The following is a 13,533-nucleotide window of genomic DNA, read 5'->3' as shown; positions in this document are numbered from 1 at the left end:
CTGCCCAGGAAATGGTTAAAATGAAAGTAAACTGCAAAGTATACATGGTAGACTTTTTATTTGCTGTAATTCTTTAAAAAATAATTGTCCTGTCTCGGGGTGCCTGAGTGACTTAGTTGGTTTAGTGAGCATCTGCCTTCAGCTAAGGTCTAGTTCCCAGAGTCCCAGGATTGAGCCCCTCATCAGACTTCTTTCTCAGCAAGGAGTCTGCTTCTCCCTCTGACTCTCCCTTCTCTTGTGTCCTCTCTCTCTCTCACTATCTCTTTCTCAAATCAATAAATAAAATATTTTTTAAAATAAAAAAACTGTCCTGTCTAAAGCTAAAACAGTAGCAATATAGCAATGCATTGTTGATTAAGGGCACATGGGAAAGTTAAATGAATGGTGACAATATCAGAAAAGATGTAAGGGAAGTACTGAGATTAGTTACAAGGGTTTTAAACTGCTTGTGAAGCAGTGTAATACCATTTAAGGTCAAACTGTGATTAATTAAAGATGCATGCTATGAATCATACAAAAATCCATAAGTGGATTTTGGGGGGTGATGGTCTCCATCTTAATTGTCATTATGGTGACCCAGTTTTGCATTTGTAAAATTAATGTAACTACATACTAAACAGAGTATACATCACTGTATGTAACTGATATTTCAATGAACATTTTAAGAAAGTAAAATTGGGAGAGACATTTCTGTTCTTATTCTCACAAAGATACTGTGGAGGTCAAAATCCTTGGCAGGGCACAGAACTACTTTGACAAGATTAACAGACCTTCTCTATGTAAGATTTCAGAAATTAGAACATCCTGGAATTTGGAGTCCAATATCCCAAGCTCTCTGTCAGATAAACTCCAAATGCAGAGGCAGCTGATATAGGACACTGGAGGATGTGAGAAATCTCAGAAGACATAGATCAAGTAATTTTTAAGGCTTAGCTGAAAATGTTTCTTTTATTTATATAGTATTAATAAGTTCATGGTACTGCAAAGTCATGCTTGTAATAAAACTGCACTACTAGGCTATACAAAGATTCTTAGGACAAGAAAGATCCTTTTATTTTCTCCATACCATTTCCCCAACTCCATTTTAGACACAGAAGCCCACTCTTAAGAAAGCGCTACAAGAATGTGGAAAATCTGAAAGGAGGGAGAGGCAGACACAAGAAGCTAATGCAAAAGGATGGTTCTTAATTGCACTTTGACTCCTCTTACAAGCAGCGTTTTTTATTGAAGAGTTGCTGTGGGATCTCTGGTGTTTAATTTCCTGACATTTCTGAGAATCAAATCTAACAGGTACGGTTCGATTAACATAGTTTAGTAAGGATGCTGTATTTTGGTCTCTTCTGGCATGTAAGAGAGGCCAAGCTAATACGAAAATCTGAGCAAGTCTTTTGTTAAAACAAATACTCTAAGCCAATCTTCCTGCCAAGGGAACAAATCCCAGTAGAGATCACTATTTAGACTTCTTTCTGCTTCCTTTGGTAAGATGCTGGGCCTTCTTTCATGGTCTGAGCCAGTAAGGGAGGGGTGTTTTTTCATTATCGTATCCCCAATACTGAACAATGTATGGCACAAAATATACATCAAATATATTTTTGCAAATGAGTAGATGAATAAATAGATGGATGAATAAAAGCTACTCCGAATTGAGAGGATGGAAGACATATTTAGAAGGTGTTGCTGCCGCAGTTATGTTCACCACATCCCTCACTGTTGAATGGAAGTCTTTGGTGGTCTCAGGGGAATACCTGTAAGACCCAGAGGGAGCAGTTTAAATAGTGCACAAGGACTTACTATCCCTTTGAATGAATGTCTCTAGTTTCTAATATTCCTATGGAAATTATCACAAATTGTTTTGAATAACACACTTTTCCCTAAATGGAAATGTCTAAGCATCTCTTGGCTCTCTCTCTCAAAGGGGTCAAGAGAGAAGGAGATCTTGGCTTTTGAGTCAAGGAGACCTAAATTCTACTCCCAATATTGCTACTTACTAGGCACAAGACCATGAGGAAGTTATTTACCCTCTCTGTTCCCCAGTTTTATTTATCTATAAAATGGAGCTGATAAAATCTAAATGACTAAAATGATGAGACGTCAGTTATTTAGGGTACCTAGAAGAGAATCTAGCTAATTTAGACTTGAACATACCAAATGTATTTTAACCTTTCTAGCAGTTAGTTCAAGATGTGTGCTCCAAACATTCTTCTTGGGCATAAGGAAAAAATCCATATGTCTTCTTTAACCCTTTGTACCTGCAGCTGAGAGTGGTCATGACCTAGTGGTTCTACTCAGGTAGTGAAAAATACGTAATGACTCTGGCCAGAGAAAGTAAGAACAGAGAAAACAAGAAATTTTTTGCTCCCTCTGGAGGCAATCAGCTTGTTACTGGATGCCTAGGGTCTGATTATCCTTCTTTCCATCCTTAACATAAATAGCTACAAAATGTAAGTGGCCATGTAATTATCAACTTTTTGAAAGTCTCTTCAGTGTTAATGGTCTCAAGGGTTTAAGACCTCAATGAATCTTAATATGTTTCTTTTGCAGAGTTTTCTCTCTTTTGTTTTGAAAACATTTATCCAGGAGAAGCATGGGCCCATTTTCAAATTTCCTTTAATAATGTGATTATCACACCTATTGTATCCATACATCACTTACAAGGGCCATGTTTTTAGTTTTTTTTTTCAAAAGTAGCTATACATAAGGCATGTGTATTTAACCTAATTTTTGTTTATTTCTTTGAGATAAAAATCAACTTCTCTATACATGAATTTGGAATTTGTTTAATAATTTTAAAGGTATCCTGAATCTACTTTTTGGACAATATAGAGAGGAGACAGAAGGTAGTATGAAAGAAGATGGAATATGACATCTGTCATCCCTTTCATACTTTTCTTAGTGGTCTGGTACAATGATGTGTAACCCAGCATGTCTTGAATTGATAGTCTCACCTGGTTTAAAATCACCTAATTTCAATACAGATCAGCTTCACAATATAGAAGAGGATCTAGACAAATTGTCCAACAGAACTTTCTGTGATGAAAGTTCCTACATGTGGCTGTTGATCGTTACTGATCACTTCCTATATTTGTTCTCTCCAATATGGTAGCCAATACCTATACATGATCATTGATCACCAGAAATACAGCTAGTGTGCCTGAGAAAGTGAATTTTTATTTTTAATTTATTAATTTAATTTTTTAAAATTTAAATTAAAATAGTCATATGTAGCTAGTGGTTTCAAACAGTACTAAATTAACCTTTATTTCAATATTTATTTCAGTCTTATAGGAAACCAAATGAACATCCCAAGAAATGTCTACCTCTGAGCCTTTTTATTTACTCAAGTATAGGAAACTGGAAAAGAGATAATAATATAGTCTCTTCTTATACCCATGGAGAAACAAACCTATTGTTAATAAAAACACATACTGAATGAACATTTATTCCTTACATATTTTCTGCCAGATACTGTTCGAGAATCTATGGTAACAAATGTAAATATAACACATAAACCCTGTCCTAAGATGCATACAGACTGGTAAAGAAAGACACGAACACCTATTATGTAGAGTAATCAATATTGCAGCAAAACCATGTGCTCACTGTTATCAGAATACACAGATGGAAAAATGAGCTCTGCCTAAAATTGGCATGAAGTGGTATAAGGTAGGAATATTCAGGACAGCATAAGGTCCCGGGCTACACCACCTTCTAAAGATTGTTATTATGCATTTTGCAATGAGTGTCACCAATAATTGTCAGGGTGCAATGCAATATATATATATATATATATATATATATATATATATATATATATATATATATATATATATATCTGGATTGCAGTAATGATTTCATAATTCACAGAGTTGTGAAATCATTACTGCAATCCAGATTTAGAGCTTTTCCATGAGTCTGAACATTTCCCCTGAACCAATTTCAGCCTCCTTCTCACCCCTACAACCCCAGATTACATGATCACTGATTTGGCCTCTTGTCTTTTGGACCAATGGAACATTAGGACTTCCTTTAGGATTCTACCTCCGTATCTTTTTTTTTTTCTTTTTTAGGATTTTATTTATTTATTCATGAGAGACACAGAGACATAGGCAGAGGGAGAGGCAGGCTCTCTGCAAGGAGCCTGATGTGGGACTCGATCCCAGGACCCCAGAATCACGCCCTGAACCAAAGGCAGATGCTCAACCACTGAGCCACCCAGATGTCCCCCTCTACCCTCCTACCTTAATGAAAATATCACTTTAGTTATTTGAGAAAATTCAAAATCTCAAACAATCCTTAAGAGGCCATAGGAAAAATGCAAGGACTTGGCTAAAGGGTCTTGAATTGGGAGCAGGGTTGCTGCCCTTTGCCCTGCATGTGTGGGGAGGCCAGTAAAGTCAGCTTTATAGCTTTGCTATTCTCTCTGCGAGTGTGTGATTAATTTTTTTTTAATTTATTTATGATAGGCACACAGTGAGAGAGAGAGAGGCAGAGACACAGGCAGAGAAAGAAGCAGGCTCCATGCACCGGGAGCCCGACGCGGGATTCGATCCCAGATCTCCAGGATCGCGCCCTGGGCCAAAGGCAGGCGCCAAACCGCTGCGCCACCCAGGGATCCCGAGTGTGTGATTAATTGCTGCAGATAGACAGCGCCTGTTGAGTGTGCACCACCCATCTTCTCAGACAAGCTCCTCTATTTGAGATGCTGTCCTTCTCTGTTGGTAACCTTAGCAATCCCATCACGCTGGGTCAATAAGTAGGAACCAGGAGAAAGAAAGTAGGAGACAATAGTTTCTTGGAGGTTGGGCAGTTTCCTCCGAATGTACTTACTTGATGCCAGAGAGTGCTTCCTTTGATAGAGTCTTTTAAAAAGCATTGATTACTCACACTCCCATACATGCACGCACAGACATAAAAAGTCAAGTGCCACTTATGTAAGAATAGGGACTTAAAGTTCACTTGGGATTAATTTTTCTTCTCTTTTTCCCTCCCTTCCCTGCTAAATAAAAGCATGTGAGATATGTCAAAGCTGTGTGTCCTACTGTGAGTTTCTTTGCATTATTTTTTAAAATCTTTTTGGAATGAGGAGAAAGTCATGATTAGTGATTTATGATTTAGTTCCATTCTGATTAAGAGGATTTAAGCTGCAATTTCTGCCATTATGAATTAAATGTCACAGTTCATTAGAGTAGAGCCAATTCAGTCCATTCAGACTTTATATCCATGTTTCTGGTATTAAATCCTTTCTTCGGGATGTATTAACTTGGCATCAAGATGCTCCAAGTGTATCTTTTTTCAATTAAAGAAGAAAATATCAGAGCATAACTTTTTCAGTTGCATTAACGTTCAAGAGACAGGTGTGAGCTAGAGAAGCAAAATGATCCCTTGGCCTAATTCTAATGATTTTAGAAATAACTTGCAACAGAAGATGTTGGAATTATGTTAGGCATAATACAGCTTTTGTTTGTATTTATAAGGACATGTAAACTAATTTTCTGTACCCCCTAAATGGGCCTCTCATTTATCCCCAAATTAAAATGTAAATATAAGTCTCAGAAAATCATTTTTAAGTATTTGATAATATGTTTAGGTAATTATTTATACTTGCATATTTTCTCATGTTCTTTTAAAATTTTATGTATAGGAAGAAAAGCTTCAACATTTTAACCTGCCTGGCTCATACAAGGTGTTTGTGTTAGCTGAATAAATTAGAAATCATTAAGGATATAACAAACTCTGCCTCTACCATTTGACTCCATTTCTTAAAAGAACTTACAGTAATTATTGTTCACATAGTTAAATGTGAAATGTATTATGTTAAATGATCACAATAGACTATGTATTACTTAACTTCAGATTTGCCTTTCAGACAAAAGGAAGTTATATGAATACATGGGAATATAAAATATTGATGACATGGAATAAACAATAAATATGTGATCATCTGATTTCAGAACATAATCAGTATATCCATAGAGATATTACTTAAGAAAAATTGACAATCTGCTGATTCCTGTAACTCAGCTCTTTCATTTCCAGAAACTGTTTCAAAGAATTTTCTGTATATACTTTCTTCATCATCTCATTTTATCTCCTAAACTCTTTTCAATCAGACTTTTATCTCAAATGCTTTTATCTAGCTCACTAAAGCCCTATCTCCTGGTAATTCCAACAGGCGATTCTCAAACCCCATTTTATTGCTATTGTATTTCTCAGAATTGATCACTCCCTTGTTACCTGAAACACTTGTTTCACTTGGTTTTAGGACAAACACTCCCTTGTTTTTTTCTAATAGTGGTCACTTCTTTTGTACATCTATTTCTGATCTACACATTTTGGTATGCTGGAAGGCTCCATTTTCAAATCTGTTTCTGTTACATTTTATGTCATTACCCAGATAATCTAGCAAGTATCACTGCCTCAAACGTCATCTACATTAATATTGTATATTGTTTTGGGTTGAATTTTAACCCTCCACAAATTCATATTTTGAAGTATATCATGTCGAATCAAATCTATATCCCTGTGCTAGGGCTGCCATAAGGAAGTATCACACAGGGTAGCTTAAATAACAAAATTACTGTCTCACAGTTCTGGAGGTAAGAATGTAACTTTATTAGGAAATAATTTTCTGTACCCCTATAAATGAGCTGTTAAATTTATGCAGACACGTATCATTTTTAAATGTGTTGGTTAAACTTTGTACAGTCATTGTGGTCATAGTTAATTAAATTACAATGAGATCATACTGGAACAGGCTAGGCCCCTAATCTGATGGTTGGTGTCCCTATATAAAGGGAAATTTGGAGCACCGTTAAGCAACTGACTTCTGGTTTCAGCTCAGGTCATGATCTCAGGGTCCTGACTTCTGCTTTCAGCTCAGGTCATGATTTCAGGGTCCTGAGATCAAGCCCTGCATTTGGGGGTTGCGGGGGGTGGGTGTTTGTGCTCAGTGGGAGTCTGCTTGAGGATTCTCTTTCTCCTTCAACCTCTATCCCTCCTCCGACTCTCTCTCTCTCTCTCTCTCTCTCTCTCTTTCTCAAATAGATAAATATTTTTTAAAGGGGGGGGGGGATGAAATTCAAACACAGGCAAGAACACAAGGAGAAAACCAGGCAATGCTGAAAGCAAAGATCCAAGTGATGCTTTTTGAAGTCAAGGAATGCCAAAGATTTCCAGCAAACTGGCAGAAGCTAATGAAAAGCATGAATCAAGCAATCAAGCTCTTCCTTTTAACATTTGAAAGGAACCATCCCTGTCCATGAAGACTTGATTTTGGACTTCTGCTCTCCAAAATGGTGAGACAAGTTATTTCTGTTTAAAGGTATAAGTTTGTGATACTTTTGTTAAAGCTGCCCAAGCAAACAAATATAGATTTGATCTGAAATGGTATGAAAAATTCATATCTCAATCTCCATTACACTCCTGAAATCTACATGCAATTACTTCTTTGGTATTGTCACTGGCATCTTATCTGTTGATTCTTCATCTGCACCCCTAATCTTGCTCTTCCCCAGTTATTCACATCTGAGTAAATGACACTCCATTGTTGAGGTAGAAAACCTTGAAGTCATACTTTCCCTTAGTACTCAAATCCAAAGACATCAAGAAGCCTTGATGGCTATAACTCCAAAAGACATCTTCACTTCAACTGTGTCTCACACTGCAACACTAATGACTCAACACCATCCTCCTCCAAGTGCCATTTTTTTTCCAATTTGATTACCAAAAAAAAAAAAAAAAAGCCAAACAAGTGACACTTTGTTAGATGTTATACTTGTTTCCACTGTTTATCCAATATAATTCATTTTCCACACAAAGATTGGTATTATCTTTTAAAATTTAAATTAGACTTTTTTGTTGTTCCTTAATCTGCATAAAACCTAGCAATGGTTAAAAAAAAAAAAAAAAAAAAAAAAACCTAGCAATGGTTTCCCAATAAACTCTGTAGCAAAGTTTATAACATACTGAAGCAGTGGTTCTCAACTGGGGATAATTTTGACCCTACTACCTACCTCCCAGGGGCATTTCACAATGCCTGGAGACATTTGTAGCTGTTACAACATGAAGAGGGGTGCTACTGGCATCTAGTGAGTAGAGACAAGGGAGATTGAGAAGCGTCCATAATGTACAGAATATCCCAGAATGTGAATAGTGCTGGAATTGGAAATTCTGAGCTATACAACCTGACTCCATTCTGACTCACAGTCTATCAGTTGTCCCTTGCTCATCTCCTCTGGCCACATTTTGAATCACTCTCACTTGAACAAGCCAAACACATTCCTGCCACAGGCTTCTTTGCACTTGCTGTTTCTTGTGTTACAAGACCTTTATCCTAGATGTCATGCAGTTCACCCTCTCACATTACTAAGTTTTCTGGTAAAACTAACTCTCCAGAAAGACCCTATATGAAGTCCCCACCTAACATAGCATAGTTTATCACTTTATAGTTTATCACTTATCCTGCATTACTATTTGCCTATCATTAATTGTTTTTTGAGTAATTATCTCAACCACTACTAGTACCACACCCTAAAATAAAATGTAAGCTCCATAATTAACAGCAGGGATTTTGTTTTTGCTTACCATTGTACACTCAGCACCTAGAACATTCCAACAAAAAATGAAAACAAACCTTTTGTGAAATGAACAATGAATGTGTTAGTTGACTAATCTTCCATGGCCAGAAGTCAATAGGGAACCCATGTTTGTAGTATGAACACCTTTTTGTCAATATATAAATCCCAGCAGAACCAGAACTTTGTGTGTGATTGACAAGATCCCCACCCTTTCCTATCCTTAAAATGCACAGTCTCAGACAATTATACACCCAGAGACCATTTGGACTAATCTTATCACAGTCACCCCAGAAGCTGAGGTGTCCCAGAAAAGCCTTTATCCCTCAGATGCTAATCTATATAAAACTATGTTCAAACCATCTATTGGCCTATCTTCTACTCCACCACAGCTTCTGACACTCTTACACTGTACTTTCTGTATCTCATGGCCACAGAGTAGCAAATACCTTCCTCTTCTAATGTCCCTTCATTTTCTCTGGTACTTCACTTCCTATGATACTTCCTTGCAATGTGTATGCTGTTTTCTTTTTTTTTTTTTTTTTTTTTTTTTAAATTTGTATTTATTTATGATAGTCACAGAGAGAGAGAGGCAGAGACAGAGACACAGGCAGAGGGAGAAGCAGGCTCCATGCACCGGGAGCCCGATGTGGGATTCGATCCCGGGTCTCCAGGATCGCGCCCTGAGCCAAAGGCAGGCGCCAAACCACTGCGCCACCCAGGGATCCCTGTATGCTGTTTTCTATACATCTCCTTACATCAGACCTCAAGGGAACTGGATACCCTCCTTCCTCTTTCCAAAAAGCCAGCTTTGAATTTTGAGGTCATTGAGTTATTCTACACATCATGTTACTGTGCTACAATGAATGGTCTTCAAATGCCCAAGAAAATCCCCTCTACTTTAAAGAATTTACTTCCTGGTGTTTGCCACTCTTTCTGAAATTTCTCCTTTCATAATTCTTGGTACTTCCAATCTTGATACAGATCATCCTTCCAGCATTAGTCTTTCCACTCCTAAACTTACTTTCCTTCAGTAATTTTACTCCCTACCATAGTGTTGGCACTCATTGCCATGGTCTAGGTAGACTTTGTAATTGTGAAAATATACAATCTTTTTCATAGCCTCAATTTTAAGCATTCCACTCTCCAAACATCCTTCTAGTGACTAGCTAGTAGATTTGCAGTTATTCTTGACTTTTTTTTTTACAGTATTTGACAGTTATATTTAGGATCCAACTCACTGCTCATCACCTTCAACTATAATGAACTGCTAATGTTTTTATAAACATCATTAAAATCATCATTTAATTTGCACTGACATCATCCCATTTTTAATGTTAATGAGAGAAAAACACTGTGTCATTTTTTAACAAGAAAATAATGGATATTTACTTTATGTAGGATGCATATAAACAAAGATGTAAGTATAAAAATGCACAGGTTGAGTATGTAGAATAGATCCATGGATCAGTAATAAAATAAATCTTGCTGAATAAACAGGGTATTCTCAGGTTAATGCCAGAAGCTAAAAAGAGAAATATATGTCATGTTCAGAAACTGAGTAACTTTGAATATAACACAAAGTGATAGAATTCATTTCTGAAGTAGGAGATCATTTATGAAGTTGACTTTCATTGTGTAACAAGGCCTGATCAAGGTGTTATCAGAGTTTGCTCATTTTATTTTAGTGCTCTGAAAAACATTTCTTTATGGTTAATTTAATAGGATCCTGCTGACAGTCACAATCCTACATGACAAAGTTTTTCATTAACTAATGGATATAAATGGCAAGAAGATATAAATAATATTCTGAGAGTTTTGCAGGGGGACAACTGGTTATTTGCAAAGAAAAAAAATCACATTATCGATCTCTCCTAGTCAATAGAGTAAAACAAATGGTGACCTTTTCTTCATTTAATAGCTCAAAATTATTGGTTGTAAATGAAAAGAAACTGACTGGGAATGTGGCTCTATATTAATCTTATTTATAGTTTCTATTTTAGAGCTTCAAAGCAATCATTAAAGGGTCAAAACGTATTTGAAAATTACTGGTAAATTTAAAAGTAGATGAGATGCTTGGAATTCCTTTCTTTATGTGTCTATAACTTAATACTGGTAATTAATCTACATCTTTGGTCTTGCTTGTCTTAATGGGACCTATCAGAATGAGATGATATTACAATGTAAGAATCTAATTAATATAATGACTTTACCTTCCATGTCAATGTAATCACCTTTTCAAATTATTTTTAAATGCCCAATTCAACATATTATCACCAAATACATTTGAAACCAACATTCACATCAAGATAATATTTAAATATCTTTCACCACTCTTCCCAATTACTTAATGTCCCCTGCCACTTAAACATAAGCACAATAATGACTTCTTAAATTTTCTTTATAGTCCTACCATGTAAACTCACATGCCAAAACACATACTCTAGTTTTGCTTCACGGAAATTGAATTATATGGAATTTAAGCCCTTTAATGTGGCTTGATATTATCTTTGTGAAAATTATTCTAGCTCTTGGGAAGTGTGTTTATTTTAATTACTAAGTAGTATTCCATTGTATGATTATAACATGATCCTTAAATTTTTTATTTATTTATTTATTTATTTATTTATTTGTTTGTTTAATTATATGTTTTACTAATTAACATACAAACAGATATGTATCAATCAATACTGGCTGGGTTTTGCCAAGGAAATGGAATTCCCAAGTTTCTGTGGTCTGAATCAATAGGATTGCTTTCACTCAGGCTTCATGCCCATTACAGACTAGCTGGGGATTTGCTACCTGAGTTATCATTCTTTTGAGATCCAGTATGACAGAGCAGCTACTATCTGGTGGGTTCCCTGATGCAGCACTGGTGAGAAGTAGGAAAAAATTGACAAAGACACATTTGCTCCTAAAGCTTCTACATGGAAATGATACATGCCAGTTCTAATCACATTTCATCAAACAAAAAATGTGACATGGACTTGTATGAGTTCAAAAAGCAAAGAAAGTAAAGTCTTCCTGAAAAGAAGTGAACTGGATATTGAAGAAGAATAAGAAAGTCTACCAGAGATTGTCCTTGATTTCTGCAGATTCTTGGTTTGTTCACACCTCACATAATTAGAAAAAATCCACACTCACAATAATTGAAATAATCCAAAAGTTTCAAACAGCTCCTTCTTTGAATTCAAAGTTCATTTGAATTCTGAATAACATAAATTAATTCCTATGTCAGGTCAGGATATGGTTCTGCTTGACCCAGAGAACTAAAAAGAAGAGCTTCCATCCAACAGCAGAAGAAACACACTTTTTTTTTTTTTCAAGTGCACATGAAGCATTCTGTAGGATAGATCATACGATAGGTCACAAAATAAATCTTAGCAAATTTAAGAAGACCAAAATCATACATAGTACTTTTTCCAACTACTATGATATGAAACTGGAAATTAAGAATGGAAGGAAAACTGGAAAAATCACAAATATGTACAAATTAAATAACATATTCCTGAAAAGTCAGTGTGTGAAAGATATCAAAAGGGACATCAAAAATATGTTGAAACAAATACAAACACAATATACCAAAAATTATGAGATTAAGCAAAAAAGCAGTTCTAAAAGAAAAGTGTATAACCTACATTAACAACAACAACAACAACAAAAAGATATCAGATAAACATTTAAGCCTAAAGTTAACAGGAGAAAGACAGAAACAAAGTTCAGAGTAGAAACAAGTGAAAAAGAGACCCTCAAAAATAGGGAAAAAAAATTGGAAATTCAAGAGATTTTTTAAACATATTAAAAATACTGATAAAACGTTAGCTAGATTAAGAAAAAAGAGAAGATTCAAATTAATAAAACAAAAAATGAAAGAAGTGACATTACGCCTGGTACCACAGAAATATAAACGACAGTATGATATTACTACATACAATTATATGCCAACACATTGGAAAAACTAGAGGAAATAGATACATTTCCAGAAACATAAGTAATCAAGACTGAAACATGAAACAGAAAATAAAATGAGATGAAATTAGAGAGGGAGACAAACCATGAGAGACTTAACTCTAAAACAAACTGAGGGTTGCTGCAGGGGAGGTAGGTGGGGGGGAATGGAATAACTGGTTGATGGGTATTAAGGAGGACACATGAGGTAATGAGCACTGGGTGTTATATGCAACTGATGAACCACTGAACTCTACCTCTGAAACTAATAATACACTATATATTCATTAATTGAATTTAAATAAAATTATTTAAAAAGAAAGTCAGAACAAATCAATAATGAGAAATAAGATTGAATCAGTAATTTAAAATTCTCCCAAAAAAGAAAAGTCTGGGGCCTAATGGTTTCCCTGGCAAGTTCTACCAAACATTTAAAAAAGTATAACTGATAATCCAATTCAAATTGGATCTTTATCTTATACTGTAGACCAAAACAAAAACAAAAATAAAATAAATAAAAAGGGAACACTCCAAAAATCATTTTGTGAGGCCAGCATCACCCTAATACAAAAAAAAAAAAACAAATAATGAGATTACTAGGAAAGGAGAATATAGATCAACATTCCTGATGAATATAGATGCAAAAATTTCTGATAAAATGATAGAAAAATGAATTCAACATCACATCAAAAGGATCATATGCCACATCCAGTGAGATCTATCCCAAGGATGCAAGCATGGTTGAAAACACACATACCAATAAACAGGATATACCACAATAATACAATGAAAGATAAAGCCACATGATCACTTCAACAGGTGCAGAAAAAGCTTTAAATAAAATACAACATTCTTGCATGATAAAAATGCTCAATAAATTGAATATAGAAGTAATGTATATTAACATAATAAAGGCCATGTATGACAAACTCACAGCTAATATCATACTCAGTGGTAAAAGGTTGAAAGCTTTTCCTCTAAGATCAAGAATAAGACAAAGATTCTCACTCTA

Source organism: Vulpes lagopus, chromosome 8 (genome assembly GCF_018345385.1).
Source record: "Vulpes lagopus strain Blue_001 chromosome 8, ASM1834538v1, whole genome shotgun sequence".
Lineage (NCBI taxonomy): Eukaryota > Metazoa > Chordata > Mammalia > Carnivora > Canidae > Vulpes > Vulpes lagopus.
This window is presented reverse-complemented; position numbering follows the sequence as displayed.